General features: G+C 49.9%; 1 protein-coding gene across 4 annotated transcripts in view; it reads right to left on the bottom strand.

The window, feature by feature from the left end:
* AGPAT3 (1-acylglycerol-3-phosphate O-acyltransferase 3) overlaps window positions 1-26,160 on the bottom strand; it is a 107,693-nt gene that overhangs the window by 62,881 nt on the left and 18,652 nt on the right. For all 4 annotated transcript variants that reach the window (XM_079923197.1, XM_079923198.1, XM_079923196.1 and 1 more), the window contains exon 2: window positions 16,791-16,856. The gene's annotated coding sequence lies outside the window, so the exon portion shown is untranslated. The remainder of the gene's footprint in view (window positions 1-16,790; window positions 16,857-26,160) is intronic.

The raw sequence follows: 26,160 nt of genomic DNA, 5'->3' as shown, positions 1-26,160 counted from the left end.
AAAACTCTGATCCGCGGGGAGGGGGTCTAGATGAGCAACTCCCTCTGAGTCAGGGGGTCCGCCTGCAAAGCCTTCTAAGGACCAGGCTCTCTGGCCCTCGGCCACCTCGGGCGTTCAGATAATGGGGACACACTTATTTTTGTCGGGACTGGCTGGTAGGCCTTCCAAAGGCACTTACAGTTCAGGGGTAGGTGGCGGTGAGGAAGACGTGCACAGAGCATGGACGCACCTGCAAGAACTACCTGGTGGCCCTTCGAGAAGCAAAATGACGGCACAGTAAGCAAGAGAACTGGCGTGTGGACGATTTCAGTTCATTATGAGATAACACTGCACAGCCCAGCATTCTGCGTGGAGTTTACACACACGTGTACACCCTTCTTAGTGAATCTCACAGCTTCCAGGAACTAGTACCACCCGTTTGAAACTCATCCCAGAAAGAAAACTCCTACAGGGAAAGCAATTTTTAAACAAAATGTCCTTTCAGTCATGAAACCTCTTTGAACAATTATCGTGATTCTTAAAATTCATACTAATCAGCTTGCTTTGTTCCTAACCATTTCAACTAAAAATCACTATTAAAATTTCTGTCTAACCTGCAGCTAAGTGACCGGCATACGGACGCCGCAGCCTGTGGGTCCCCGTTCCCAGGCAGGGCTGTACGTAACCCTCACTCAGGTCTTCACAACCTCCTGGTGAAAGTTATCCCAGGGCAAGAAAACAAGCACAAGAAGCTGTAAATGTCATAACGCCCCAAGCACCAAGGCTCTTCCCGCAATGCTTACAGATGTCGGAGCACAGGAACGAGCCAGGTGTCTACAACAAGGACGTGCCCAAGTGCCTTAATGCTTTGCATCCATTCAAATGACGTGTAGACAGAAACCCTGAAGCAGCCTGGGAAGGGTTTATCCAACCCTGGATGTAGTCGGTGAGAATAAGAGCGAGCACACAGCAGCGCCGCACACAGTGTACCGCTCTTGGTGGCAGAATGCCTGCCCTGGGTGGGGGGCTGGGCAGCCTCTCACAGGAAGAGGAGGAGGGAGCTGGGCTGGACCCCAACAACAGTGGGGAGGGACTCCCCTCCCCTGTGCCCGTCCCCGTCCCCGCATTGCTCCCAGAAATGGGACGCACAGCCACCAACGTGCTCTGAGCTCCAGGAAGCGGCAAAGAGAAGGCCCTCGGAAGCTGCTGAGTGGAAGGGATGGAACCACGAAGCACGCCCTCACCTGCAGACAGGCTTCGTTCCTCCCTCGGGGGCGGCTGCCCCCACCAGCTGGGTGGCCATCACACGAGCCTCCTGCACCCACAGGTGGCTCGGCGGCCCGGCCAGTGGACGGCAGCTGGACGCGCCGGCAGACCCGCCCGCCCCTGCCGCAAGCAGCAGGCCAGCGTGGGCCCCCCCACCCTCCCGGCTCACTGGAGGGGGAACCTGAGTTGTAGAATTTCAGGCCACACCCCTAACACCAGCTGGAGTTCACGGTCCTGCCTGGTGACCGTGACCGCTGTTGTAGCTAGCGCCCTGCACGCAGGTCACCGTCCCTGGGCGTCCTGGCGGCTCTGCGAGTCTGCCCCCTCACTCTTCACAGCTCTCTCGGGACGCGGGCACTCCTAGGAGCTTCATTTACAGATGAGGGAACTGAGGTTCAGAGAGGTTAGGCAACTTGCCCAGCGTCACACAGTGAACACGCGGCAGAGTCAGGCCAGCTAACTGCAAAACCAGAAGTCGGAATCGCGTCTTAAACAGCAAGGAGCAAAAACCAACCAAAACGTTCGGGAAATGCCTATTTTTCCCACATCCACTGAAAGGCAGATTTCCCCTGGATCTGAGAACATCTGAGCCTCACAGCTGCAAAGACCTGCTAGTCTCTGCAGGGAGCAGAGAAGATGGTGGCGTAGAAGAAGATTAGAGAAGCAGCTTTGTTTCACCGACTCCTAAAACCAGGCCTGAGGGGCGGGGGGGAACTCCTTGGACCCTCCACTCAGCGGGACACGCAAGGCTGCACCTCTCAGCCTGGGGGGAGAACGGCCCGCCCAGTTCTCCAGCTCCAGTGAAATGTTTCCAGTAGACAACACCCCAACTTCTGAACTCTGTTTTTTAAAAGATTTTGCAAATTAACAAGATTCTGTAAATGAGTAGGGAGTAATAAATTTTTGGCTGTAAAAATGTGAAAGCATGCAGAAGTGCACAGTAAGAAGGGAAGTGTCTGCCGCGGCTCCGTCCCACCCCCAGCCCGACGGCTGTGGAGTCTGGTGTCTCTTCTTCTGACGCTTGTAGTTTTCAAATGTGGTGATTTCAAACAGTCACACTCTGTGATACTGTGGCCTCTGTAACTTGTCTTTCTCCCTCCATGCTCTGTGCTATGGACTGAATGGTTTCGTCTCCCCCCCGGATTCATCGTTGAAATCCCAGTCATTTCCAGTGGGGTGCCATTTGAGGTGGGGTCTTTGGGAGGTGATTAGGTCACGAGGGTGGAGTCCCTTATAAAAGTGACCCCAGAGAGCTCCCTGCCCCTTCTACCATGTGAGGACCCAGTGCCAAGATGGCCGGCTGTGAACTAGGAAGTGGGTTCTCACCAGACACCGAATCTGCCAGCACCTTGATCTTTCTATTTTTTTAAATTATGTCTTTATATTTATTTATTTGTTTAAATTTTTATTTATTTATTTATGGCCGCATTGGGTCTTCGTTGCTGCGCGCGGGCTTTCTCCAGTTGCGGCGAGCGGAGGCTACTGTTTGTTGCGGTGCGCGGGCTTCTCATTGCGGTGGTTTCTCTTGTTGCGAAGCACGGGCTGTAGGCGCGCGGGCTTCAGTGGTTGTGGCTTGTGAGCTCAGTAGTTGTGGCTCGCGGGCTCTAGAGCGCAGGCTCAGTAGCTGTGGCATGTGGGATCTTCCCGGACCAGGGATCAAACCCGTGCCCCCTGCATTAGCAGGCGGATTCTTAACCACTGCGCCGCCAGGGAAGTCCCAGTACCTTGATCTTGAACTTCCAGGCTCTAGAACTGTGAGAATAAAGGTCTGTTCTCATCAGCCCCCAGTCTATGGGAGTCTGTCATAGCAGCCTGAATGGACTAAGCACTATAGCAGAAGAGTCTTTCGGGTCAGTACAAACCTCTCCTCTTCTGCACAAGTAGTGGAGACCACAGAGAGCACTACCGGGGTTCGAACCCTGGCCTCGCCACCAACGAGTTGTGTGACCCTGAGAAAGTTAGGCACCTCTCTGAGCCTCCATTTCCTCATCTGTACAGTGGGGAAGACAAGATGAAATGAGCGAACTGTGCAAAGTACTTGGATGAGGGACAGGTCCAGGGCCCAGTAGCGTTAGCATCAGCATCACCGATTTCATTCTTGTAAAGTCAGCTGCAGAGTATTTCATCGTAGGGACGCATTAATGGCCGGAGAAACGGCCATTCAGCCGGCGGAAGCAGGAGTGACAGCCGATCGGCCCCCCTTCTCTCTCAGCAGACTCAGAGTCCGGCGCAGGCAAAGCGGGCTCACGGGAGACACCGTGAGCCCCACGTGTAATTTATATGTTCTACTTCCACGTTTAAAAGGTGAAATTCACTTTAATGATGTCTTTTATTTAACCCAATATAGCCAAGATATCATCGTTTTAACATGCAGTCAACATTAAAAAGGCAATAATGAGATGTTGTGTGTCACCCCTTCGTCTGGGTCTCTGAAGTCCGCGTATGTTTTCAATTCTCGCGGCCCCTCGGCTCTCAAGGGCTCAGCATCCGCGTGTGGGCCGCGGGATGCCACGTTGGACCGTCGGGCTCTGTCGTTCCTGTTACTCACATGACACTTGTGGCAGAAGAAAGCTCTCGACCACCCTGACCAGGGAGGCACTACAGACCCAGAAATTAATCTGCTGTGACAGTCTGACGGATTCCAGCATCGAGTGGGAGGCACTGCAGTCGGGCACACAGGACGTATCAAAACAAGAACTCTAATGTCCCCGGCCCTTGCCCGTCTCCTGAAGCTCAGGCTTAGGACAGACAAACTGTGGGACCTTCCATATGTTAAAAAAGAGCAAATTTTCAAATTTCGAGGCCAGCCAAGGTGGGGAGGGGGTCCCTGGATAAACAACTAACCCCACCCCACTCTTCTGCAGCCGGAGCCTAGGAAGAGGGGAGCCCTCAGAGGGTGCAGACTTGGAGACCGCGGGCCTGAGATGCGCGGCCCTGAACTCCCATCCTCTCTCCCCACAAGCCGGAAGGAGGAAGGCTCTGCTGGGGAGCGGCTCACCAGCCCCGCCCTCACCTCTGGGCTCCGGGCGACGGCCTGCAGGACCTTGCCTCTGGAGCAGGGTAGGCACCGGAGTCCCAGGAGGTGGCTTTTATCCTGCCCTCAGCCCCGCCCAGTTGGCCAGGAAGGAGCTGCAAGGAGGCCGGGAGGGAGGATCCTGCTTCCTGCCTGGGTCCAGGGAGGGGCGCTTTTCACCAGTGACCCAAACTCTGTGCCCTACGAGCCAGGAGAGCAGGAGCGGCCAGGAACGCGGCCTGGGGCAGCCGCTGCAGGGCCCAGGGCAGAGGGAGCTGCTGCCCACGGCCGCTGGGCCCGCCCCCGAGGAGGCGGGGGGCCATCCGGGAAGAGACCGTGGCTGGCGTCTCCTCCTTCTTCCTTTTGGAGACTGAAAGCTGGGGCCTGACCAGCCCCCCACACTGAAAGAAGAAGTACAGGTCAGCAGTGTAGCGCCGCCAAGGCATGGAGAGCAGTGAGGGGGGGGGGACAGAGAAACGGGGAAAGGCCGCCCGCTTTCCACCTAATTCAGCCCAAAGGTCAAGGGTACGCGCAGCTCCTGGAAAATGGCTACCCTGCGAAGTGGCGGAAGACACTGGACAGACGTCCTGCCAGGCGGGCCCGGCGCGGAGCACCGGCAGAAGCAGCATCTCCCGGCGGCACGTGGCTCCGTCCCGGTGTGGCCACGCCGCACGGTGTGGGGGGGGGGGCGACACTCCACACACCTGCCCCCCGCCCCGCCCTCGGCCAAGGCGCCCCTCCCGCCCACACGTCCACCATGCACGCACCCCACCCCGCAAGCCGGGCTGCTCTCTGCCCGTCTCCCGACCTTCACGCGCGCCCCCCCGCCGTCCGGTAAGACCATGACGGTGCCGGGCCTCTGCCGGGGGCCCCACTGAACCGAGAGCAACCCCCCGGCCTGGCTGCTGGGCCCGCTGTCCGTACTCCCCTGCCCCCCTCACCAGCTGTGCTGTGTCCGTCCTGCCGTCCCTCAGCCCGTCTGTCCCCGCTCCAGCGCGCTCCTGCTAGGGCCCTTTACCTCCTGCCCCCCCACCCCCCCGGGAGGGGCTGTCTGTTCCCCCGCAGCGTCCACCCCACCGTCACTCTGCCACACCCCCAGCTAGGCTCCTTGTAGCACCTGTCACCCGGCATTTTGGTGTCTGTCTGCACCGTCACGTCGGCGCCACCGCCCAGTGGAACGTCGCCCTGGGAACCGAGAAGGGCCCTACAAATCGACAAGGAACAGATGGCCCGCAGGTGGGGCTTCGCGCGCATCTCACGTCGATCCGTGCTGCCTCCCCGGGGCCCGGGGCCTCCACAAGCAGCGAGGCCTGCAGGCGTTCGCCCGCCCCGACCCCAAGCGGCACGCGGCACGCGGCACGTGGCCTCCACTACAGTTAGCGATTGCTGGACGTGATCTGTGATGGCCGCGCCGCGCCGCAGGCTTGGCGCTGCGCCTCCCTCCCCCACCTGGGCACCTGACCTCCTGCAGGGGCCGCCCGCCTAGGGGCCTGGGCAGGTGTGTGGTCATGGTGACCGGGTCCTCTCCTCACTGCCAAACCACAGTGGACACCAAGGCTCCAAACCCAAAGAGCAACAGACCCTCCCCGCGGCCCCGGAAACCCCAGATCAGAGTCTGTCTTTACTGCAAAGCATTAAACCGCAGGTCCTTTATGAGCAACACGGCTACTGTGAAAGACAACACGCGTTGCTTGCCGGTTGAGGTATTTTTCTAGCACGTCCAACACGAGGTACCTAGAGCAGGGAAAAAACACCCAAATGGATGTCCCATGTCCCCCACGTCCTGCTGGTACCAGCCACCAGAACTCCCTCCTTCCTCAAGTTTTCGCTCCCCACACCCAGATCCCGGGTGTGAGGATTTTCTTTTACTAAAGGGGAAATCGTTTTCACTAGACAGCATTTACCCCAAATAGAGAAGCCTGCATCCTCACAACAATCTATCAAGTGTTTGTTAAACCTTCACAAAAACAGCATCAACATACAGAGAAATCATAAAGGACTCTCCTGACATTTGCACCTACCGCTGGTCTCCTGCGACGTCCCCCTGCGCTCCTGGAATGTTCTCCACCACACCCGTCCTGCGGAGTGGCTGTGGACACGCCTACCTCCCCAGACACCCACCGGCCCATCCCCAGACTCCAGAGGTCAGGGGTCACAAGCATGACCCCCTGGAGACTCTCCTCAGAGAACCAACAGCCGGGAGCTGGTTACTGATTAACAGAAGCACAACCGTCAACTGAAAACAAGCTGTGGGCTGGGGGCCAAACAGCAGAGCTGCTCCGAGGTCCCTGATAAAGCCCTGATAAAGCCAAGTTCCTGGCATCACAGAGCCAGGATGGGACGGGCAGCCCTGAGCCCCACCCTCCCACAGGGGGACACACACACGCCCACAGAAGAATGAGCCGGTGGGGGAAGCTGCCCTGGGAAGGGCCCCCACGCTCGGGGGTGCGGGCGAGGGTGAATGTGGTGGTCACGGTTGGTCGTGGACTTCAGCACCCGCTGGGCTGCTGCAATCAGAACTGTATGGGCATGTGGGATAGAGAACGAACAGGATATAAAGGCAGGCCCGGGGCTTCCCTGGTGGCGCAGTGGTTGAGAGTCCGCCTGCCGATGCAGGGGACGCGGGTTCGTGCCCCGGTCCGGGAAGATCCCACATGCCGCGGAGCGGCTGGGCCCGTGAGCCATGGCCGCTGAGCCTGCGCTCTGCAACGGGAGAGGCCACAACAGTGAGAGGTCCGCATACTGCAACAAAAAAAAAAAAAAAAAAAAAGGCAGGGCGAGCATCTGGGGAGGGCAGGGGTGGAAAGGAGAAGTGGGCAGGGAGGGACACAGTCGGGGCCCATGTGTCCTGCCGTCTGCTCCAGCATCACTTCCCCGAGCTCCCGGTCCCTCGGTCCCTCGTCTGCAGACGACGCCCAGAGCCTGTCCGGCCACGGCAGGGACTCTGAGGGAGCAGAGGTGCAAGCGCCCGGCACGGTGCTGTACGTGCCCAGAAATGAGGCTGTGAAAACATCGTGAGCCCAGATCCTGGTTCTCAGGTCTTCACGCTATTTGGGAAGAAAGTAGAGACACGGATGCCCTTTATCTCGGTCTCCAGGCATCCTAGCGTCAGAAGGGTACCACTCCACGGAGAGGAGCAAATGAACAGATTTAACAGGCTAAATTCAAGAACAGGCAGGAAAGCAAAGGGAAAGGATGGTGAATAATGATGACGTGATGACAGTGACGTAGAAAGCCCTTCATTACCAGTGATGAACAAGTATATCATTTGATCACGACACGTGTAGAGAGCAGTCTGAAACTCCAGCTGTCTGCTAGACTTACAGGAGACACACAAAGCTAAGACGCGGTGTCACAGAAAGACAGAAACCGAAGGCAAAGGAAAGACGCGCAGACAAACACCTACGGGAAGAACGCTGGTGTGGCACAGCAAGAGGGAGAAGCAGACTCGAAGCGGAGAGGCCCTAAGCCATGAAGGGGGCTGGCACACGGGGACAAGCGGTTCTGAACCGGTGCCCACCACGCGGCCGGAGGACACACCCTGGCCACCGGAAGGAGCTCTGGCGTGTTCCAGGGGAGAGAGAAGACCAGGTGGAGACGGCAGACCCGACAGGATGGCAACCAAGCAGGGCAGGCCGGGGAGGGAGGGGGGCGGGCAGAAGCAGGTACACCGACGGGGAGCCCGCGTGCAGGGGCGTCGGGAGCAGGTGCCAGGCAGGGGAACGCCGCGGGGAGGGGAGGTGTCAGGGCATCTTACTGTCACTCCTAGTAGAGAAACAACAGACATTATCCAGAAGGAGGGGACCCAGGATCTGACATAAAGCTCCTCGTATTAGGTGACCACTGCGGCCAAACGTACTTTCCCCTCTATCGGGTCAGCACTTCCAAACACAAAACAGCACACCAGAAAGGCTGAGAACAGACCCCACATACGGGACCAGTGAGTGCGTTCACGTGCGGGCACCGCGCTGCCTGTGTTTACCCTTGAAATGCACAAAATAGGGACAGCACTAACCCGAACACATGGGTCATATCAGTCAGTACGAATGGGCTGAGTTCAGCTACCAAAAGGGAACTATTTTCAAACTGGCTTGTGAAAAAAAATTCAGCTCTGCCAGGTGCAAGAGAAAACCTCAACCCAAACAATTCATCAGGGTCGAAAAGAATGAATAAATACATACTGGGAAATGCCCAAAAAACAGGGTCCAAGATCTTGATATCAGAGAATAGAGTATCAGGCACGGGAAATTAATGAGACAAAGCAGGACTACGGATCATTCTAGAAACTAAAATTCTCAAGGAAGATGTAAGTTTAATATCTATGTACCAAATAAGGCAGCTTTAATTTTCATAAAGCAGAAATTACAGGGATGCCATAGAAACAAATCAAAGCATGCTAATAATAGGTGTTAGTACATCTCTTTTAATCCAAGACAGAACAGTGGCCAGGAACTAAGAGAGACCACAGACGACGCAGCAGCAAGATGTATGAAGGGGATCTTTGGGACAGGCAGCCAATCCTGCACTTGATAAGGGAAGACACACTTTCTCCCAATTGCTCATAGAAACATTCATGAACAGTGCCCATAAATTAAGCAACAAAGAAGTTTTCAACAAATCCCAAACAGTAATTAAAACACAGACAATATTGCCTAGAAATCAGGAGACAGAAAAGGCCTTTCCCACCCCACCGTCTGCCCCAAACATGAATATTTTCCTCTTAGACGCTCCTCTCCAGGGGAAGTAGAAACCCAAACTGCAGAATTTCTAGAAAACGTAACGAAAACTAAAGCAGTGCTTGGAGGAAAATTTATCACATTAAATACTTTACATCTTTAGAAATGAGAGCATGAAAATAAGAGAGTTAAGCCTCCAATTGAGAAACTCAGAATTACAAAAGTAACTGAAGGAATTAATGAGGTAAAAGCAACAATGCGTTAGAAAAAAAAGCATATAATAGTTAAATCTTTAAAAACTCGTGTTCAAAAAAATTAATAAAACATACACCCCCTAGGGCAATAAAAATACATAAAATAAGAAAAGAGAAAAACATCAAAAAATAAAGTTTTTTAAAAATCACGGAAGTAACTGTACATCTCTATGCAAATAAAGCTGAAAACTTGGTTGACATGGATAATTTTCTAAGAGAAAAAAATTTACGGAAACAGTGACCCCAGAAAAGATAGAAAGTCTGAACAGACCTAGTTTTATAGAATTAGAAGAGTTGTCTGTCAGAGTTACCTCTAAGAAAAGATACCAAACCCAGATGACTCAGTCCTATAAGAACAGATTATCTTGACACAACCTAACATTCTCCAGAACACAGAGAAGGAAGGAAATTTCCAAATGCCTTTTTATGAAGGAAGCGGGATGCTGAATCCACAATGCGAGAGTGAAAGCAGAAAGAGGGGGACTTGTCCAAATCAACAGTTCTCAAGTGTGATATGAGGACCCCGGGGCGGGGTGGGGGGAGTCTGAGAGTCATCTGTTTTCCCAGCACATACTTGGTGAAGCAGAATTTTCATCCATAGCTCCACCAAACAACACAGTAAAACAGTCTGAATGCAGAAGCAGGTATTTCAGGGGTCTCCTATTAGGTCAGATGCCTGAGAGATTAATTACATTGTAGAAGTATAAAATAATGGCCCTCTCCTCATTACATTTTTTTTCAGTTTTGGAAAATATAGTTCTTCTTCATTAAAAATTGCTATTTATGTTAACATGTAATGGGTTTATTGCTGCTCTTTTTTTTTTTTTTGCAGTACGCGGGCCTCTCACTGCTGTGGCCTCTCCCGTTGCGGAGCACAGGCTCCGGACGTGCAGGCTCAGCGGCCATGGCTCACGGGCCTAGCCGCTCCGCGGCATGTGGGATCTTCCCGGACCGGGGCACGAGCCCGTGTCCCCTGCATCAGCAGGCGGACTCTCAACCACTACGCCACCAGGGAAGCCCTATTGCTGCTCTTTTAAATGAATTATTAAATAAAAATTTTTAGTGTTCTGTGTTGATTTCTAAATGATTACCTATCAAGAGCAGGGTTTCTCAGCTGCGGCACTATTGACATTTGGGACCAGATGCTCTTCTGTCAGGGGACAGTCCTGTGCACTGTAGGATATTCGGCAGCGTCCCTGACTTCTACCCACTGGATGCCAGTAGAGACACCCCAGCACACCAGTTGTGTCAACCAAAAGCATCTCCTGGTGTTGCCAAATGTCCCCTTGGGTGGGGGAAGGATCACCCCAGCTGAGAACCACAGTAGATATAACACAAAAACAAAAGCTTCTTAGGGTCCTCAATAATTTTTTAAGAGTGTAAAGAGACCAAAAGTTTCAGACCCACTGCTCTTTACTTATGGATATAAATACAAAAATTCCTTTAAAATTAGCACACAGACTCTAATAGCACATTAAAAAGCTAATGCACCATGACCAAGTGGGGTCTGCTCCATGAATGCAAGGATGGTTCGACAGGAGGAAATCTATTAATAAAATCCATCATATTTCTTTAAAAAGAATTCTGGGCAGATAATTTAACAAAATCTAACCTCACTCCCTGATGAGAACACTCATTAAAGTAGGAGCAATTTAAAATTATTACATACACTCATTCTATGCTTCCCCCTAAGACGAGACGCTCACCATATACTTCTCCGTGAGGTGATAACGTCTAAGACTCCAAATCAGCGTTTACTTAATGGAGAAACACGACAGGCATCCAGCAAACATCAGGAAAAAGACAAGACGCCCGTTGCTTAACAGGCCAATCAGATGCGTGAACACAGACCGGACATTCTCAATAAGTGTACCTTAGCAAACCGATTCCGGTCACATAGTTAAAAACAAAACATCGTGACCAAATCTGGTTTATGCCAGGACGCAGGAATGGTCTACCATAGAAAATCAATTCGTCTAGTGATTGTCAACAGACAAAAGAAGAAAAACAACACGATTATTTCATGAGCTTCAGGAAAAGCAGCTTAAGTTGCTCAGCACCTCCCACAACTGTTTAAGGACGTCCGGCCTCAAGGCCCCTACTCCCCAGAAAGCTCACTGCAGCCATGGTGATAAGACAAGGAAAGAAATAAGAGAGGGCCTCCCTGGTGGCGCAGTGGTTGAGAGTCCACCTGCCGATGCAGGGGACACGGGTTCATGACCCGGTCCGGGAGGATCCCACATGTGCGGAGCGGCTGGGCCCGTGAGCCATGGCCGCTGAGCCTGCGCGTCCAGAGCCTGTGCTCCGCAACGGGAGAGGCCACAGCAGTGAGAGGCCCGCGTGCCGCCAAAAAAAAAAAAAAAGAAAAAGAAAGAAGAGAAATCAGGGTTAAAAAGAAGGAAACCAGCTTTCGTCACTTGTGGGTGATATGACTGTCTACACAGAAAATCCAGGAAGTTCTTGAGGCAGGTTATTGGCGATAGCAAGGGGGCAGCAAGGGTTCCGGCAGCTGGGCAGCCGGGCAGGGCCTCCCTCCTCCCGGGTCTGCTCCCAGCCAGCAGCTCCCCCGAGAGAAGCTCACGTCGCTGGGGGAACCAGGAAGACAGCACAGCAGCCCTAGACCCGAGAAGGGGCCACACGTGTGCGACCCGACGGGCGCTCATGGGCCAGCCCTCTCTCCAGCATCTGCGCTGGGCTGTGCAAGCTGGACTGTCCCTCGCCTGCCTCGGTCCTGGGGTTCCCATGTTTCCATGGACACGCTTCCTAAATTCAATTCACACACAAGCCCGTGTGAAACAACCTCAGTCAAGGCCAGAGCCAAGTGCGCGAGGCGGCAGCAGGAACTCGCAGTTCCAGAAGGCGCTTCCCCGGACGCCCATCCCCGCGCGTCTCGCTCCGGCCCCGTGGAGCAGAGCCGGCCAGCCGGCGGCAAGCGTCCTGGCGCTCAGGCACGGCGCCTGGCTCAGGCGTATTCTCCCACTGTCGGTTCTATTCACCGAGAGAGAAGGAACAGCCAGGCGGACGGCGTCTGTGGGACACGGTGGCCTCGTGGCCAAGCAGAGCCAGACGGAGGCCCCGGCCCGTTTCTGCTTCTGCTGTGCTTGCACTTCAGATACTCGAAGGACCCGGCTTTGCTACCGAACACTGGTGACCAGGCGATAAAGCGCATGTAACCACGTGTGCACACAACCCTTTACACGTCTACCAACGACAGGAACGCGGCCTGGAATGTTCCAGAAAACAGACACTCCTCGGTGGAAACGGAATCCGGCCCAGGCCACTGTCCCTGCAGAGCCTACCCACGCCCACCCCTCCAGCTTACAAACAGCACCAGCCAGAGACTCCACACGGGCAGGGGGCAAAGTCCACCTTCCAGCAGGTCAGGCAGCTGGGCTGGGCAGGGCCGCTCAGATACTGCAGAGCCTGGAGGCCCCTTGTCACCCTCCCAGAGGACCGTCCCCACTGCACTCACCCAACCCCTCCCCCCAGCCCCTCAACACAAGAATGAGTGTGCTACTTATGACGCTTTCTGAGACGCACAAACACATCTCAAGTCTAAGAAACTGATAAGCAGGTAAATGTGCTCTGACACTACCACCCAGACTTCTTGTAAAGCGTGTGCGTGTGTGTGTACGTGTACGTATATACGGCCGTGCTCCTTAGAACATGCATCAAAGAGGAAGCGTGTGCGTGTGTGTGTACGTGTGCGTACATACGGCCGTGCTCCTTAGAACATGCATCAAAGAGGAAGCTGAGTCTTTTTAAATGAGGGAGATCTATGTGTAGTAAAAGACCCTCAAGCAAGTTAAAACTAAGTCGCACAGATGGATATCATGACACATAGACACATTTTTAGAAACTCTGTGCCCGTGTGTTCTTAAGTGTGTTTTGACAAGCTCCGAAAGGATAAACCACAAGCCATTTTTCGTGCTTCCCTCCAGGAAAAAGGGTGGGATTTGGGGTGGAGTAAAGAGTGGAATTTTGATTACTTATTAGATTTGGTTCTGTGTTTAATTTTTATAAGCACGTATCACTTCTTAAATTAAAATTTAAATATTAACAAAAAATTACCTGCTGGTTTGTAAAGCTCCAACCTTCTGTCTCTCCAGTGGTGACGAAGTCTAAACAACTATGTTGAACACTGTTAAGACTGTTTCTCAAGGGAAAAAGCTTACCCTGCAGGATACCGGGCTCCTCCAGACACAACTTGGCCCGTCAGAGTCTGAGCCCTTTGCTCAGCCCCTCGTGTCACCTTTAGAGCAAAGAGAACCCGTCCTCAAACGCGGCCATGCAGGGGGCTGCACACGGGGGCCTCCCACCTCGACCGCCCTCGCAGCCCCTCCCCCTGCCCCCCGTCCCCCACCCCCTGGACTGAGTTCTGAGTCTGCAGTCCACGTGGGCCACAGCGGGGGAGGGAAAGGCACTGTTTCAGCATCAGTACCTAAGAAAGACTAAGGAAAACCTTCCAGTCATCTTAAACTTGTAAGAAAAGTGAATGGAAAACTCGTGGGAGCCAAAATTGCAATAAGCTGTAGGAGAGATGTTTTGCTTGTTCTACCGTTCGTCAGTGAGGGGGCCACAGAGCCAGCCACTAAGCGTGTTGCCTTGAGGCCACGCTGGAGGCGGGCGTTCTCAGGTCCCAGAGCCCAAGGGTCCGCGCAGCCGAAGTCCTAGCACTCTCCCAGCTTCTCCCCCAGCCTCTCCCTCCCGGGCAGCAGCCGCACATCCTGCAGGGCTGGCACAGGACCTGACGACCAGCGCAAGTGTCCACCAGGGTGTCAGGCGCCGGCAGGGACAGGACCACACACACCTGCCCTCAGGGCACAGCAGAGCGCTGAACCCCAGGGGACCACTCGTGAGCACAGGCAAAGGACTCATCCTGAGCCTGCGTCCTCATCAGAAAAACACAAGTAACATTTGTTCCGCACTATAGGAAGAGAACTGAACAGGGAGGGATTTTTAAGTGCTCAGCTCAGAGCCGACGTGCATAATAGCAATGACAAGAGTGATGGATGAGGGGCTTCCCTGGTGGCGCAGTGGTTAAGAATCCACCTGCCAGTGCAGGAGACACGGGTTAGAGCCCCGGTCCAGGAAGATCCCACATGCTGCGGAACAACTAAGCCCGCAAGCCATAACTACTGAGCCTGCACTCTAGAGCCCATGAGCCACAACTACGGAGCCCGTGCGCCACAACTACTGAAGCCCGTGCGCCTAGAGCCTGCGCTCCCAACAAGAGAAGCCACCACAATGAGAAGCCCGCGCACTGCAACGAAGAGTAGCCCCCGCTCGCCGCAACCAGAGAAAGCCCGCGCGCAGCAATGAAGACCCAAAGCAGCCAAAAGTAAAATAAATAAATTTTAAAAAATAAAATAAACGTTAAAAAAAAAAAAGAGTGATGGATGAGCCCCGCTGCCCCCACCCTGGTCCACTCAGCTCATCCTTTCACTCATCAAACCACACTGTGGCTTGTAACTTCCATTTCTCTGACGACTAATTAAGTTGCACATCTTTTCAGATGTTTATTAGACATTTGGACATCTTTTGAGAGGTGCCAGTTCAAGTCACAAACGAGTGATTTGCTTTAAATTTCAATACTGATGATTACTAGCTTGGGCGGCGGGGTTATATCTTTCCTGCCTCTAAAATATGGTCAGTCGTACACGCGTAACTGAAAAGTCATTTATTTTTGTAAATGTTGAGTTAATCTTGCTGGATGCTTGCTTATAAATCTGACTGTCCCGGGGCTGAAAAGCACGTCTCCAACTTGCCACTCTTCTCCCCATCCCTTTTCCCAGCCCTCAACTGCTAAAGAACTTGGAGGTCCCGTCCCCACAAAAGAGGGAGAGCAAACTGATTTCCATCTCCAACCTCCCGCAATCCCGTCTTTCTGGGAGAGGTCTGGTTGATGACCAGGGCCCCCGGTCACTCTCCTCCAGAAACAAACCAGTGTTGACGACACATTCCTGCCGCGTACGACGCGACATGCTTCACACATCAGAAGGCTCTTGGTGCCACCCACAGTCCCCGCGGCCCTCGCAGGCCACATCCTGGGCAGCGGCAGTTATGAGGGAGAGAATCCTTTTAGCCCCAAGTATAGTTCACCCACGGCCACATGATAAAAGGAAAGGAATACATGGAGAGCTCAACTTTAGGATACGATGTAGTTTGATATTCTTTTGCACAGAACAGAAGCTTGCAACAATTTAACAGCTAAAACCACAAGCTGTGTACTCAATCAATAATGAGCAAAAAAAGCAAATAAACCTTTGTTGATTCAGAATGTCGGGAGATGAGGTGCTCAGAGAACGCGGTAGCTGACAGCTGCCATGTAGTCATATTTATATTTCCAGTTATCCAATAAGCGCTCATAATAAAATACTTAATTATAAAGAGACACTAAACAAAGTAGTTTTAACTGCAGCGCTCCAGTCATATATTTAAGCAACATTATTTTCAGTAAGTCATGACTATAAATAAAAAGTATGCGACTGACACTGGCTTGCGTTCATCCTATTCACATCCCCAGAGCTTGTTCTTAACCCGCTAGGCCAGTCGCTATCAGAACACCGTGTAACTATTACACATGAGGGGAAACTGCCTGTGCCCACCCAGAGTTGGGATCCCGCAGTGAGACTTGTAAACTTCCAAACCTAATGGCTGGATTCGCTCTCTGCAGAAAGCACTTGAAGTGACAGATGTCTCCTGGGTCCAAAGAAGAAATGGCAGGGGGAGGCCTTCTGGTCAAGGCTGGATTAATACAAAAGGAACCCGTCACTCAGTCACCTAACGCGGCAGATCCCCGAGAACGTGTCTGCGCGCAGAAGGTGAGGTCAGCTTGGAGCCTGAAAGGCAGGTCCTGGATGGCCCGAAGCCAGGACACAGGAGCACGGGAGAGGGCCGGGTCACTGGCGGTCACTCTGCGGCCAGGTTCTGTCCTCAGCCTCGGAGGAACCAAGGCCAACTGACCAGGGATCTCTGCCACAGCTGCCGATTACCACTGGGCTTCCCAGAGGAGCTACCTACAGGAGCAGAACATCCTGATGGCAAACATGCTCCCTGACCTCCGGGTCACAGTCCAGCCCTGGACGACTAGGCTGGACAGCTATGTCCATCTCCAAAAGACTCACGGACTTCCAGGTCTGCTAACAAAAGCTGGGTCCAGCTCTGCTAGGGGGACGCCCATTCTTCACTTCCCGAGATGCCCTCCACCCAGCAGCAGTTTTAGCTTGGCCGCTTCACTCATCCCTCCAGGAAGAAACAGAAGGGGAACCGCGTTACCGGGACTTTTTCATTTGTATTCTGATTATAATAAATATCCTTTGTCTGTAAGAAAACTTTAAAGTGTATACCCCTTTAAGAAAATCCAACAATGTGTTAAGGTCCGGCTGTGCCCTGCTCGGTCCCTTCAATGTCACTGAAGCTGGATCAGCGAGTCCGGCTCTCAAGGCGATAGACTTCTGTGTCTGCCGACAGAGCCAGGTCCAGACCACTGGGGCAGGACCCACTCCAGGGCTGCTCCAGGGAGCACGCACGCACATACACACACACGCACGCACACACGCACGCGGCTCAAGCGTCAGGTGCCCCCCTCTCCTGACTCACCGTGGCCCAGGGTCAGCGGGGTCAGTGGGGTGAGCAATCGTCCTCAGAGGCTTCCAACTTGAAGGCCTGAGAGTTAAAGACAAACAGAAATGTAGTTAGGCAGGACTGGAAAAATACTCCGTGAATAAACTACGCGCAGTTACTTTAAAATCAAAAAGACTGCACATCAGGGAAGCAGACAGTTATGAATGAACTTGATTCAGGTCCCGATGACCTGAATGGTCTACTAACTTAAGCAAACACCAGGGACACAGCCTATCAGGCCTTTCCAAGTGCTGTTACTTCCCCCCGCCTGATAAGGAGGCCCAACAGATGGCCCATAAATGAACAAACCGCAGAGATGCAGAGACCACACCCCAGGACGGACCGCGAAGCAATTTCAACCTCGCCTGCAGGCTCGCAGGAACAGCGGAAGGTAGGCCACCTCCTGGATGGATGGACGAGACGCAGAACAGCCTCCAGGCCTCCCGGCCCCTCTGGGCGCTGAGGCTCCCGTTCCCAGGACAGCCACCGTGCCGACCTCGCCTGCACTCTCCTCCCTCCCAAACCCACTAAGCCTGCAGGAGGGGCTCCCGCCAGGCCAGCCCAGTCTGCCATTGATAAAGCCAAACCCAGGCCGACCGGCTAATTTTAGTCCTTGTTTTTGTTTGTTTTGAACTGTGGTAAAATACACACACAAATCCCCATTTAAACCATTTTACAGTGGCCACAGTTCAGTGGGGCTGAGTCCATTCACACTGTTGGGGAGCCATCACCACTGTCCATCCACAGAACCTTCCATCTTCCCAAACTGAAACTCCGTCCCCATGAAACACTCCCTCCCGTCCCCTCCCCGGGCCCCGGCCCCCACTGTTGTCCTGCTGTCTGTCCCTACGAATCTGACTCCTCCAGGGACCTCGTGTAAGTGGATCACACAGTAGTTGTCCTTTTATGTCTGGCTTACTTCACTGAACATAATGTCCTCAAGGTTCATTCATGTCGTAGCATGTGTCATAACTTTGCTTTTAAGGCTGAATGATATTACACTGCATGCAAATACAACATTTTTTTTCTTCTATAAACCTTATAGCTTTAGCTTTCGTATTTAGGTCTGGGCGACCAGACCATTCTGAGTTAATTTTTTAATATGGGATGAAGTTGGGCGAAGGTTCACTGTTTTTGCACATAGCTGTCCAATAGTCCTGGCACCAGCTGTTGAAAATACTATCACTTCCCCATTGAATTATGTTGAAACTTTTGTTGGAAATCAATTTACTATAAACGTGTGGGTCAGTTTCTGGAATCTACTCCGTTCCAATGATCTGCATGTATATCTTTTTGCCGTTCCACAACGTCTAGATTACCACAGAAGCAGAGGAAGTCTTAAAGCCAGGCACTCTTTTCTTTGCCTCTTCAAAAATTATTGGAGCTCTCCTAGGTCCTTAGATTTCCAATGTAAATTTTAGAATAAGCTTGTAAGTTTCTACAAAAAGCCTTGCCAGGATTTTGATTGTGATTGCACTGAATCTATTTAACAGTTTTGGTAGAATTGACATTTTAGTAACATTGGGTCCTGTGGTCCATTAACATGGTATAGCTCCCCATTCATTTAGGTCTGCTTTAATTTCTCTCGGCACTATTTTGTTATATTTATCCCTAAGAATTTCATATTTTTGATGCTACTGTAAATGGTGTTTTGTTACAGCTTTTAACTATTCGGTGCTAGTATGTAGAAATAAAATTAATTTTGTTATAATGGCCTTGAGTCCTGTAAATTCACCGAACTCACCTACTGGTTCTAGTAACTTTGTGCATTTCTTAGGATTTTCCACATAGGCCATCATGCCATCTGTGAGTAAAGACATTTTTACTTCTTTCTTCCCCTTCTGCATGTCTTTTCTTTCTTTTTCTTGCCTTATTCTTCTAGTATAATGTTGAATAAGAGTGGTGAATAAGAGCAGATGTCCTTGCCTCGCTCTCAATATAGAAGGAAAGCTTCAGTCTTTCACCATTATGTAGGATGTTAGCTGTAGGTTTTTCATAGATGCCCTTTATTAGACTGAGGCCATCGACTTCTAGTTTGCTGAGAGATTTTTTTTTTTTTTTACCACAAATGAGTAGTAAATGCCTTTTTTTTTTTTGCACCACTGAGATAGTCATATGGTTTTCTTTTTTGTCTGTTAATAAAGTGAATTATAATGACTGATTTTGAATGTCAAACCAACTTTGCATTCCTGGGATAAATCTCACTTGGTTATGGTGCACTAGACTTTTTACATATTGCTGGGTTTGATTTGCTAAACATGTCTAATTCAGGCAGGATTTGTTCATGATGGTATCGGTCCATACCTGTGTGGTTTGGGTACCAGGGCGATGCTGGCCTCATAAAATGAGCTAAGTGTTCCCTCCTCCTCTAATTACTGGAGGACTTTGTGTAGAACTGGTACTATTTCTTCCTTAAATGTTTGAAAGAATTCATCAACGATGTCATCTGGGCCAAGAGTTTTCTTTGTTAGAAGGTTTTTATATACAAATTGCATTTTTTTGATAGATTCAGGGTTATTTGGGTTATCTATTTTGACTTGAATACGTTTTAGTGATTTCTTTTGCTCCAGGAATATGTCCCTCTCACCTGTGTTGTCACATCTCCTGGCATGGAGCGTTGCAGAATATTCCCTCAGGATCTCTAGTGACTCTTCCCCTCTCAGTTCTGATTTTGGGAGTTTTTCTTCTCTCTTTTTTTTTCTGATCAGTCTAACCAGAGGTTTACCAATTTTAATGATTCTTTCAAAGAACCAACTTTCGGTTTCATTGATATTTTTCTACTGTTTGTTTTCTATCTCATTGATTTTTGCTCTTTGTTATTTCTTTCCTTTGTTTACTTTTTCTTAAGGTTGAAGCTTAAATCATTGATTTGAGGACTGCTTTATGTTCTAATATGATCATTTAATGCTATAGATGCCTAAGCACTATTTTCCCTGCATTCCACACATTCTGGTACCTTATGTTTTAACTTCCACTCAGTTCATAATGTTATCAAACTTCCCTCGTGACTTTTCCTTTGACCATGGACTATTTAAAAGTGTCTTTATTGAGTTTTCAAATATTTGAGGATTTTTCCAGATATCTTTCAATTACTGACTTCTAGTTTAATTCCCTGTTGATCACAGAAAATACTTTGTATGGTTTCAATTACTGAGGTTATTTTCATGGGCCAGAATTTGGTCTACCTTGGTGAAAGCTCCGTGTGTACTTGCAAAGAAGATGTGCCCTGCTGTTGCTGGATGGGTGTTCCATCAACACCAGTCAAGTCAAGCTGATTGATGGTGTTGTTCAAGTCTTCTCTATCTGTACTGATTTTCTATTTGTTCTGTCAGTTATTGAAAGAGGAGTGTTGAAATCTCCCACTGTGATTGTGGGTTTGTCTAATTCTCCTTTCAGTTCTATCAGTTTTTGCAGTATGTATTTTGAAGCTCTTGTTAAGTGCACATATATGCAATATATTACGTTCTCTTGATGACCCGACCCCTTTTATCACTATGAGGAGACATTCTCTTCCCTGGCAATATTTCTTGTCCTGAAATATAACGTGTCTGATTTTAATATATCCCCTTGGGCTATCCTGTGATTCATGTTGGCATGGTATCTATCTCTCCAACCCTTTACTTTTAACCTGTCTCTGTCTTTATATTTAATGTGGAAAGCACGTTTACCTAATCTTTTCTATCTGCTCTGACACTCTGACAAGCTGCCTTTTAATTGGAGTTCTCAGGCCGTCCGTATTTGATGTGATTATTGATATGGTTGGGATTAAATCTATTATCGTTCTATCTGTCCTATCTGGATTTGTTTGTTTCATTTCCTCTTTTTTCTGTCTTCTTCTGGATTAGGGATTTTTTTAAGATTCCATTTTATTTCCATTATTAGCTTGTTAGCTATACCACTTTGTTGTTTTTTTAATGGTTGCCCTAGAATTTACAAGGTATATCTTCAGTATATCACTGTCTACTTTCCAATGAATATTACAATGCTTCACATGTATTTCAAGAGTTTTACTAGTTTCCACTTCCCCGCTTCCAGATTTTTGGCTGTATTACTGCCACACCTCTTACTTCTACTTATAAACTCTATGCAACATTGTTAGTACTTTTATTTTAAACAGTAAATTATCTTTTAAAGGACTTTTTTTTTTTTTTTTTGCGGTACGCGGGCCCCTCACTGTCGTGGCCTCTCCCATTGCGGAGCACAGGCTCCGGACACGCAGGCTCAGCGGCCATGGCTCACGGGTCCAGCCGCTCCGCGGCATGTGGGATCCTCCCAGACCAGGGCACGAACCCGCGTCCCCTGCATCCGCAGGCGGACTCCCAACCACTGCGCCACCAGGAAAGCCCTAAAGGACTTTTTAAAATGAGAGGACAAAAGTCTTTTACATTTTCCTGCACTTCTGCTGCTTTTTATTCCTTCAGATCCAAATTCCTGTCTGGTGTCACTTTCCTTGTCCCCAGAGGACTTCCTCTATATTTTCTGGAGTTCAAGTCAGCTGGTGATAATTTTTTTCAGCTTTTAAATGTCTAAAAAAGTCTTTATTTGGCTTTCGCTTTGGAAAGAGACTCTGTTAGCTAAGGAATTGTAGGCTGAAGCTTTTTTTCCTTCTGTATCTTGAAGATGCCCTTCCATAATCTTCTGAATTGCACCACTTCTGACAGGAAGTCCACTGTGACTTCACCTCTGTTTCCTCTGTACAGTGTAGGCTTTTGCCTCTGGCTGCTTTTAAGATCTTCTGCCTTTAAGATTTCCAGAAATTTGATTCTGATGTACATGGGTGTAGTTCTCTTCATGATTCTTCTGCCTGGGATTTACTGATCTTCTTGAAAGTCAGTTTTCATCAAATTTGCAAAATTGTAGCCATTATTTTTTTTCAAATATTTTCCATCACACACATCTCTTTTCTGGAATTCAATTTCATGTTTGTTATCCCTCTTTATATGGTTCCACTGATGCTGTTTTTTTTTTCTCCCTGTCCTTTTCCTGTGTTTCATTTTAGAACGTTTCTAGTGATATGTCTTCAAGAATACTGAGGATACATGTTGGGTCTGAGTGTCTGAGCCCCCGTGAACCCCGCCCAGCGCATTCTCCTCTCTAGGAGCTTTGGGTCTTTTTTACATCTTCTGTTTTCTCCTCGTCCTGTGCATATTTTCTCTGTGCCGTGGGACACGTGGAACACATTTGGAACGGGCGTTTTCAGCATCCTTCTGTGCGTATCCTGCCATGTGGATAGCTGTGGGTCCACCTGGACCTGTTTCTAGTTGATTTTTCTCGACTTCCGGGTTATGTTTCCCCACCTGTTTGCATGACAAGGAATTTCTGCTTGGCTCCTGGACACTGTGGACATGGCGCGTCGGGGGATGAGCTTGTGGTCCCTCAAGTATTGTCAGGCTTTGTCTGGGAGTGTCATTAACTTTCTCAGAGTTGTTTGCCCTTCCCAAGCTTTGTTTCTGTGGGTCCTGAGCAGGCTCGCATCTGCGGGGGAGGCGATGGCCTCTGAGGCGCCTCCCCGACATCCTCTGAGCTGTGAGGTCTCTCCACCTGGCTGGTGAGAACACAACTTCATGCACAGCCCGTGTGAACTGAGGGAACGGTTCTAGCTACCCCTTTCCAGGCTCCCCCGACCTTGGTGGCGTCCCACACACGTGCGCAGATCACCACAGTCTAAGAACGAGTCGGGGGGTACCGTTCTCAGCTCTCTAGAACTCCTGAGTCACGCAGTCCTATCCTCTCCAGGATTCCCACAAGTTCCAGCCTTCACGGAGTCCCTGAACGCCAGCCTCTGTCTCCACCTGCCCTCCCTGTGCTCGGCTGGCCGCTGCAGGTGATAAGCTGGGAGAGGGGTGCCCCACTCACACCCTCTCGTGGGGTCGCCGTCCGGTGCCCCTGCTGTGCAGGTGTGAGGTCGGTAGCCTCACACACTTCTGTGTGTTTTCCTTTGTTTAAGGTGGGATGTGCGGTCTGGTCCCTTTCATCCCATCGTGGCTAGATGCGGACGTTGGGATCTTGCATTTTCACTCCATTTCTCACTCGTCCACAGTGGGCAGCGCTAGCGGACGTGACCGCTGCACCTCAGCTGAGAAGCGCTGATCAGCACGTCAGAGGCAGAGGCTGCAGCTGCACAGAATGGAGATGCCTGCAACATCTGGAAAGAGGACCAGCGACTCTCCTGCACGCGGGTGGATGGAGGGGGGTCCGGGCGGGGGCGACAGCACGAGGCAGGAGGGCGCAGCTCAGAACCAGCGGCAGGTGGCAGGGCCTCCCCCATTGTTGCCCCTTCCTGAGACGTTCCATACTGGCACTCAGGCACTGACCGCTCAGCCCTGTCAGAACTCTTTCTACATTCTGGTACCAGCCCCTTGTCAGATGTGTGATTTGCAAATAGTTTCTCCCATCCTGTGGGTTGTCTTTTCACTTTCTTGAAGCACAAAGGCTTTTAATTTGGATCTCAGAAGCCAGAGAAAAAAGGCGGATTACCTGCAAAGGAGAGACAGCCTGACAATGATTTGCTCGCGTGTGAAGGATGTCGATGGCCAGCACAGGCTGTCATCAATGTGATAAAAGGACCCGACTGGCAACCCAGATTCTACAACCAGCAAATGCGTCTCTGAAGGAGCAGGGAAAACTAAACAAAAGTGGGGAAGGCTTGCCACCATCAGAATCTAACTAAAGGAATTTCTAATGCACGTACACTTCAAGCAGGAAGAAGTGATCTCAGATGGAAAGTCAAAGATGAGAAAAGAATAAAGAGCAAAGAAAGTGGCAGATATATCTACAAGTCAAAAACAGAAGTAATACTAAGGATATAGCAACAAAGGTTTGTGAGGTTAAAAACATTAAATACACAATAACACATGAGGCGGAAGGGAAAGTTAGGGGTGATCTCAGTCCTTGGATCCCCCCTGAAAGGTAAAGTACTAGTTAATTTTAGACGTTTGATAGTAAGAATGTTGTAATTTCTGGGAAAACCATCAAAGGAACAGAAAGAGTCTATAACTTCCTAGTGGTAGTGGTCAAAAAAAAAAAAAAAGGAAGAAACAAAGAAAAAAGAAAGGATCCATCATCAATTCAATAAAAAGCAAGAAAGGAGAAGGAAAGAAAAAATAAACATAGCACAGATAAAACAGTCAGTAAAATATAAGATGGTAGATTTAAACTCAAATCTATGTCATTACATTTAAAGTAAACCAAACAAAGACTCCAGTTTAAAAAAATTTTAATTGTCAGAATATTTTAAAGAGATGATCAAACTTCAGTTAAAAAAACACTTCCATTATATGCTGTTTATGACGTACATCTAAGACATAAAAATACGAAAGGGTTAAAAATAAAAGAATAGAAAGAGTATACAAGGCAAGGACTACCCAAAGGTTCAGCTACATGAATTTCAGATAAAGCAGACGTACAGGCAAAAAACACTGGAAGAGATGGCCAATCACTTCACATGACAGACACTTCATTCATAAAAAAGATGCCGCAATTTTAAAACTGGTGTCATTAGTATAACACAGTCCCAAACATATAAAGCAAAAATTAATAGAAATGATGGACCTCCCTGGTGGTGCAGTGGTTAAGAATCCGCCTGCCAACGCAGGGGACATGGGTTCGATCCCTGGTCTGGGATTCCACATGCCACGGAGCAACTAAGCGCGTGTGCCACAGCTACTGAGCCTGCGTCTAGAGCCCGCGAGCCACAACTACTGAGCCCGTGTGCCTGGAGCCCGTGCTCCGCAACAAAGAGAAGCCACCGCAATGAGAAGCCCGCGCACCGCAATGAAGCCCCAACACAGCCGAAAATTAATTAATTAATTAATTTTTTAAAATTCAAAGATTGATAGAAATGCAAGAATTAATAGGCAAATACACAGTGATAACTAGGGAGTCTAACGGACCTCTCTCTGTATTTGATAAAACAGATAGATACAAGAAGTCAACGAGGATACAAGAGCTGGCGAACATTTTCTGGAAGGGGCCAAATAGTAAATATTTTAGATTTTTCCAGCCAAACGGTCTCTACTGAAACTACTCAACCAAGTCACAGTGCAAAACAGTCATAGACAATACATAAGCCAATGCGTGTGGACGTGATCTCATAAGAATTTATTTCTAGGAGCAAGTGGCGAGCCAGATTTGGCCCATGCGCTACAGTTTGCCAAGGCCTAACATAGACAGCTTAAACAGCATGATAACGAACCTACCAAAACTAATCTCACCAACTGCAGAATACAGTCTGTTCAAAGACGCACAGAGCATTTCCAAAATTTGACCGTATGCTGGGCCATAAAACAAGTCTTAACAAATTTCAGAAGACAGGCATCAGCATCAGAGTATATGCTTTGACCAAAATGTACTGATGCAAAAAAAACAAAAAAAAGGCAACAAAAAGATATTTGGAAAAATTCCATTATGCTTAGAAATTCAAAACAGTTATCAACAATCAAAAAATAAATCAATTAGATACTGGAAAATCTATTGAATGGAAGAGTGACAAAAATGTGTCATATCACAACTTATAGGCTGCAGCTAAAAGTCCTTAAAGGGATCAAAGGTCATACTTAAGTGTGTGGTAGAAAATGTCAGAAGGCTGAAAACAAATGACCTAAAACGTAAGTTAGAAAAACAGAAAGTAAATCAAAAGGAAGGAAGGAAATAACTTAGAAAGTAGAAATTCATGGAATAAAAAGCATACAGAAAACCACAAAGGTGGTGTTTTGAACGGATCAGCACAAGTGGCAGAGTTCTGGCAAGAGAATCAAGACAGAGAGAGAGATGGCATGGACCGCATCAGGAGCAGGAGGAGGAGGTATAAGCAAACGCTGTGGACATTTTTAAGAGGGAATATGAGCAGCTTTGGAGCAATCAACTTGAAAACAGAGCTAACAGGACAAATTCCTAGGAAGAGCAACTGACCAAAAAGCTACAGAAAACTCAAAGCACAGGCCAACTTTAAAAACCTGAAGCAGAAGTGACAAGCCGCCCCCAGGACCCTGGAAACCGAGGCCCTTGCCTGCGCCCCTCACCTGGGGACCACCACCCTCGCAGACGCCTGGCACCCCTGGGCCTGCCCGGCTGGAGCCTGGGCCCTCAGACCCACAGGACAGGATGACAACGTCTCCTTCAAATCGGCTTGTGTCAGAAACCTGCCATCACGAGTGGAGAAGACATTTAACTGAAAGTTGGTGACTCAAGAAGCAAGTGTGAGCTTGGAGACCTAATCTCGCCGCGGTGGAGACTGAGAGCAAGCTGTGCGTGAACAGGGTGTCCGGACACCCGGGGCTCCCCTTCGGGCCCGAGCCCCACGCCACCTGCGGGGCCAGGGGACACTGTCCAGACCCCAGTCCCACTG

This window comes from Stenella coeruleoalba (assembly GCF_951394435.1).
Source record: "Stenella coeruleoalba genome assembly, chromosome: 5".
NCBI classification, from domain to species: Eukaryota; Metazoa; Chordata; class Mammalia; order Artiodactyla; family Delphinidae; genus Stenella; species Stenella coeruleoalba.
Note: the sequence above shows the minus strand (reverse complement) of the source record. Positions and strands in the feature narration are given on the sequence as shown.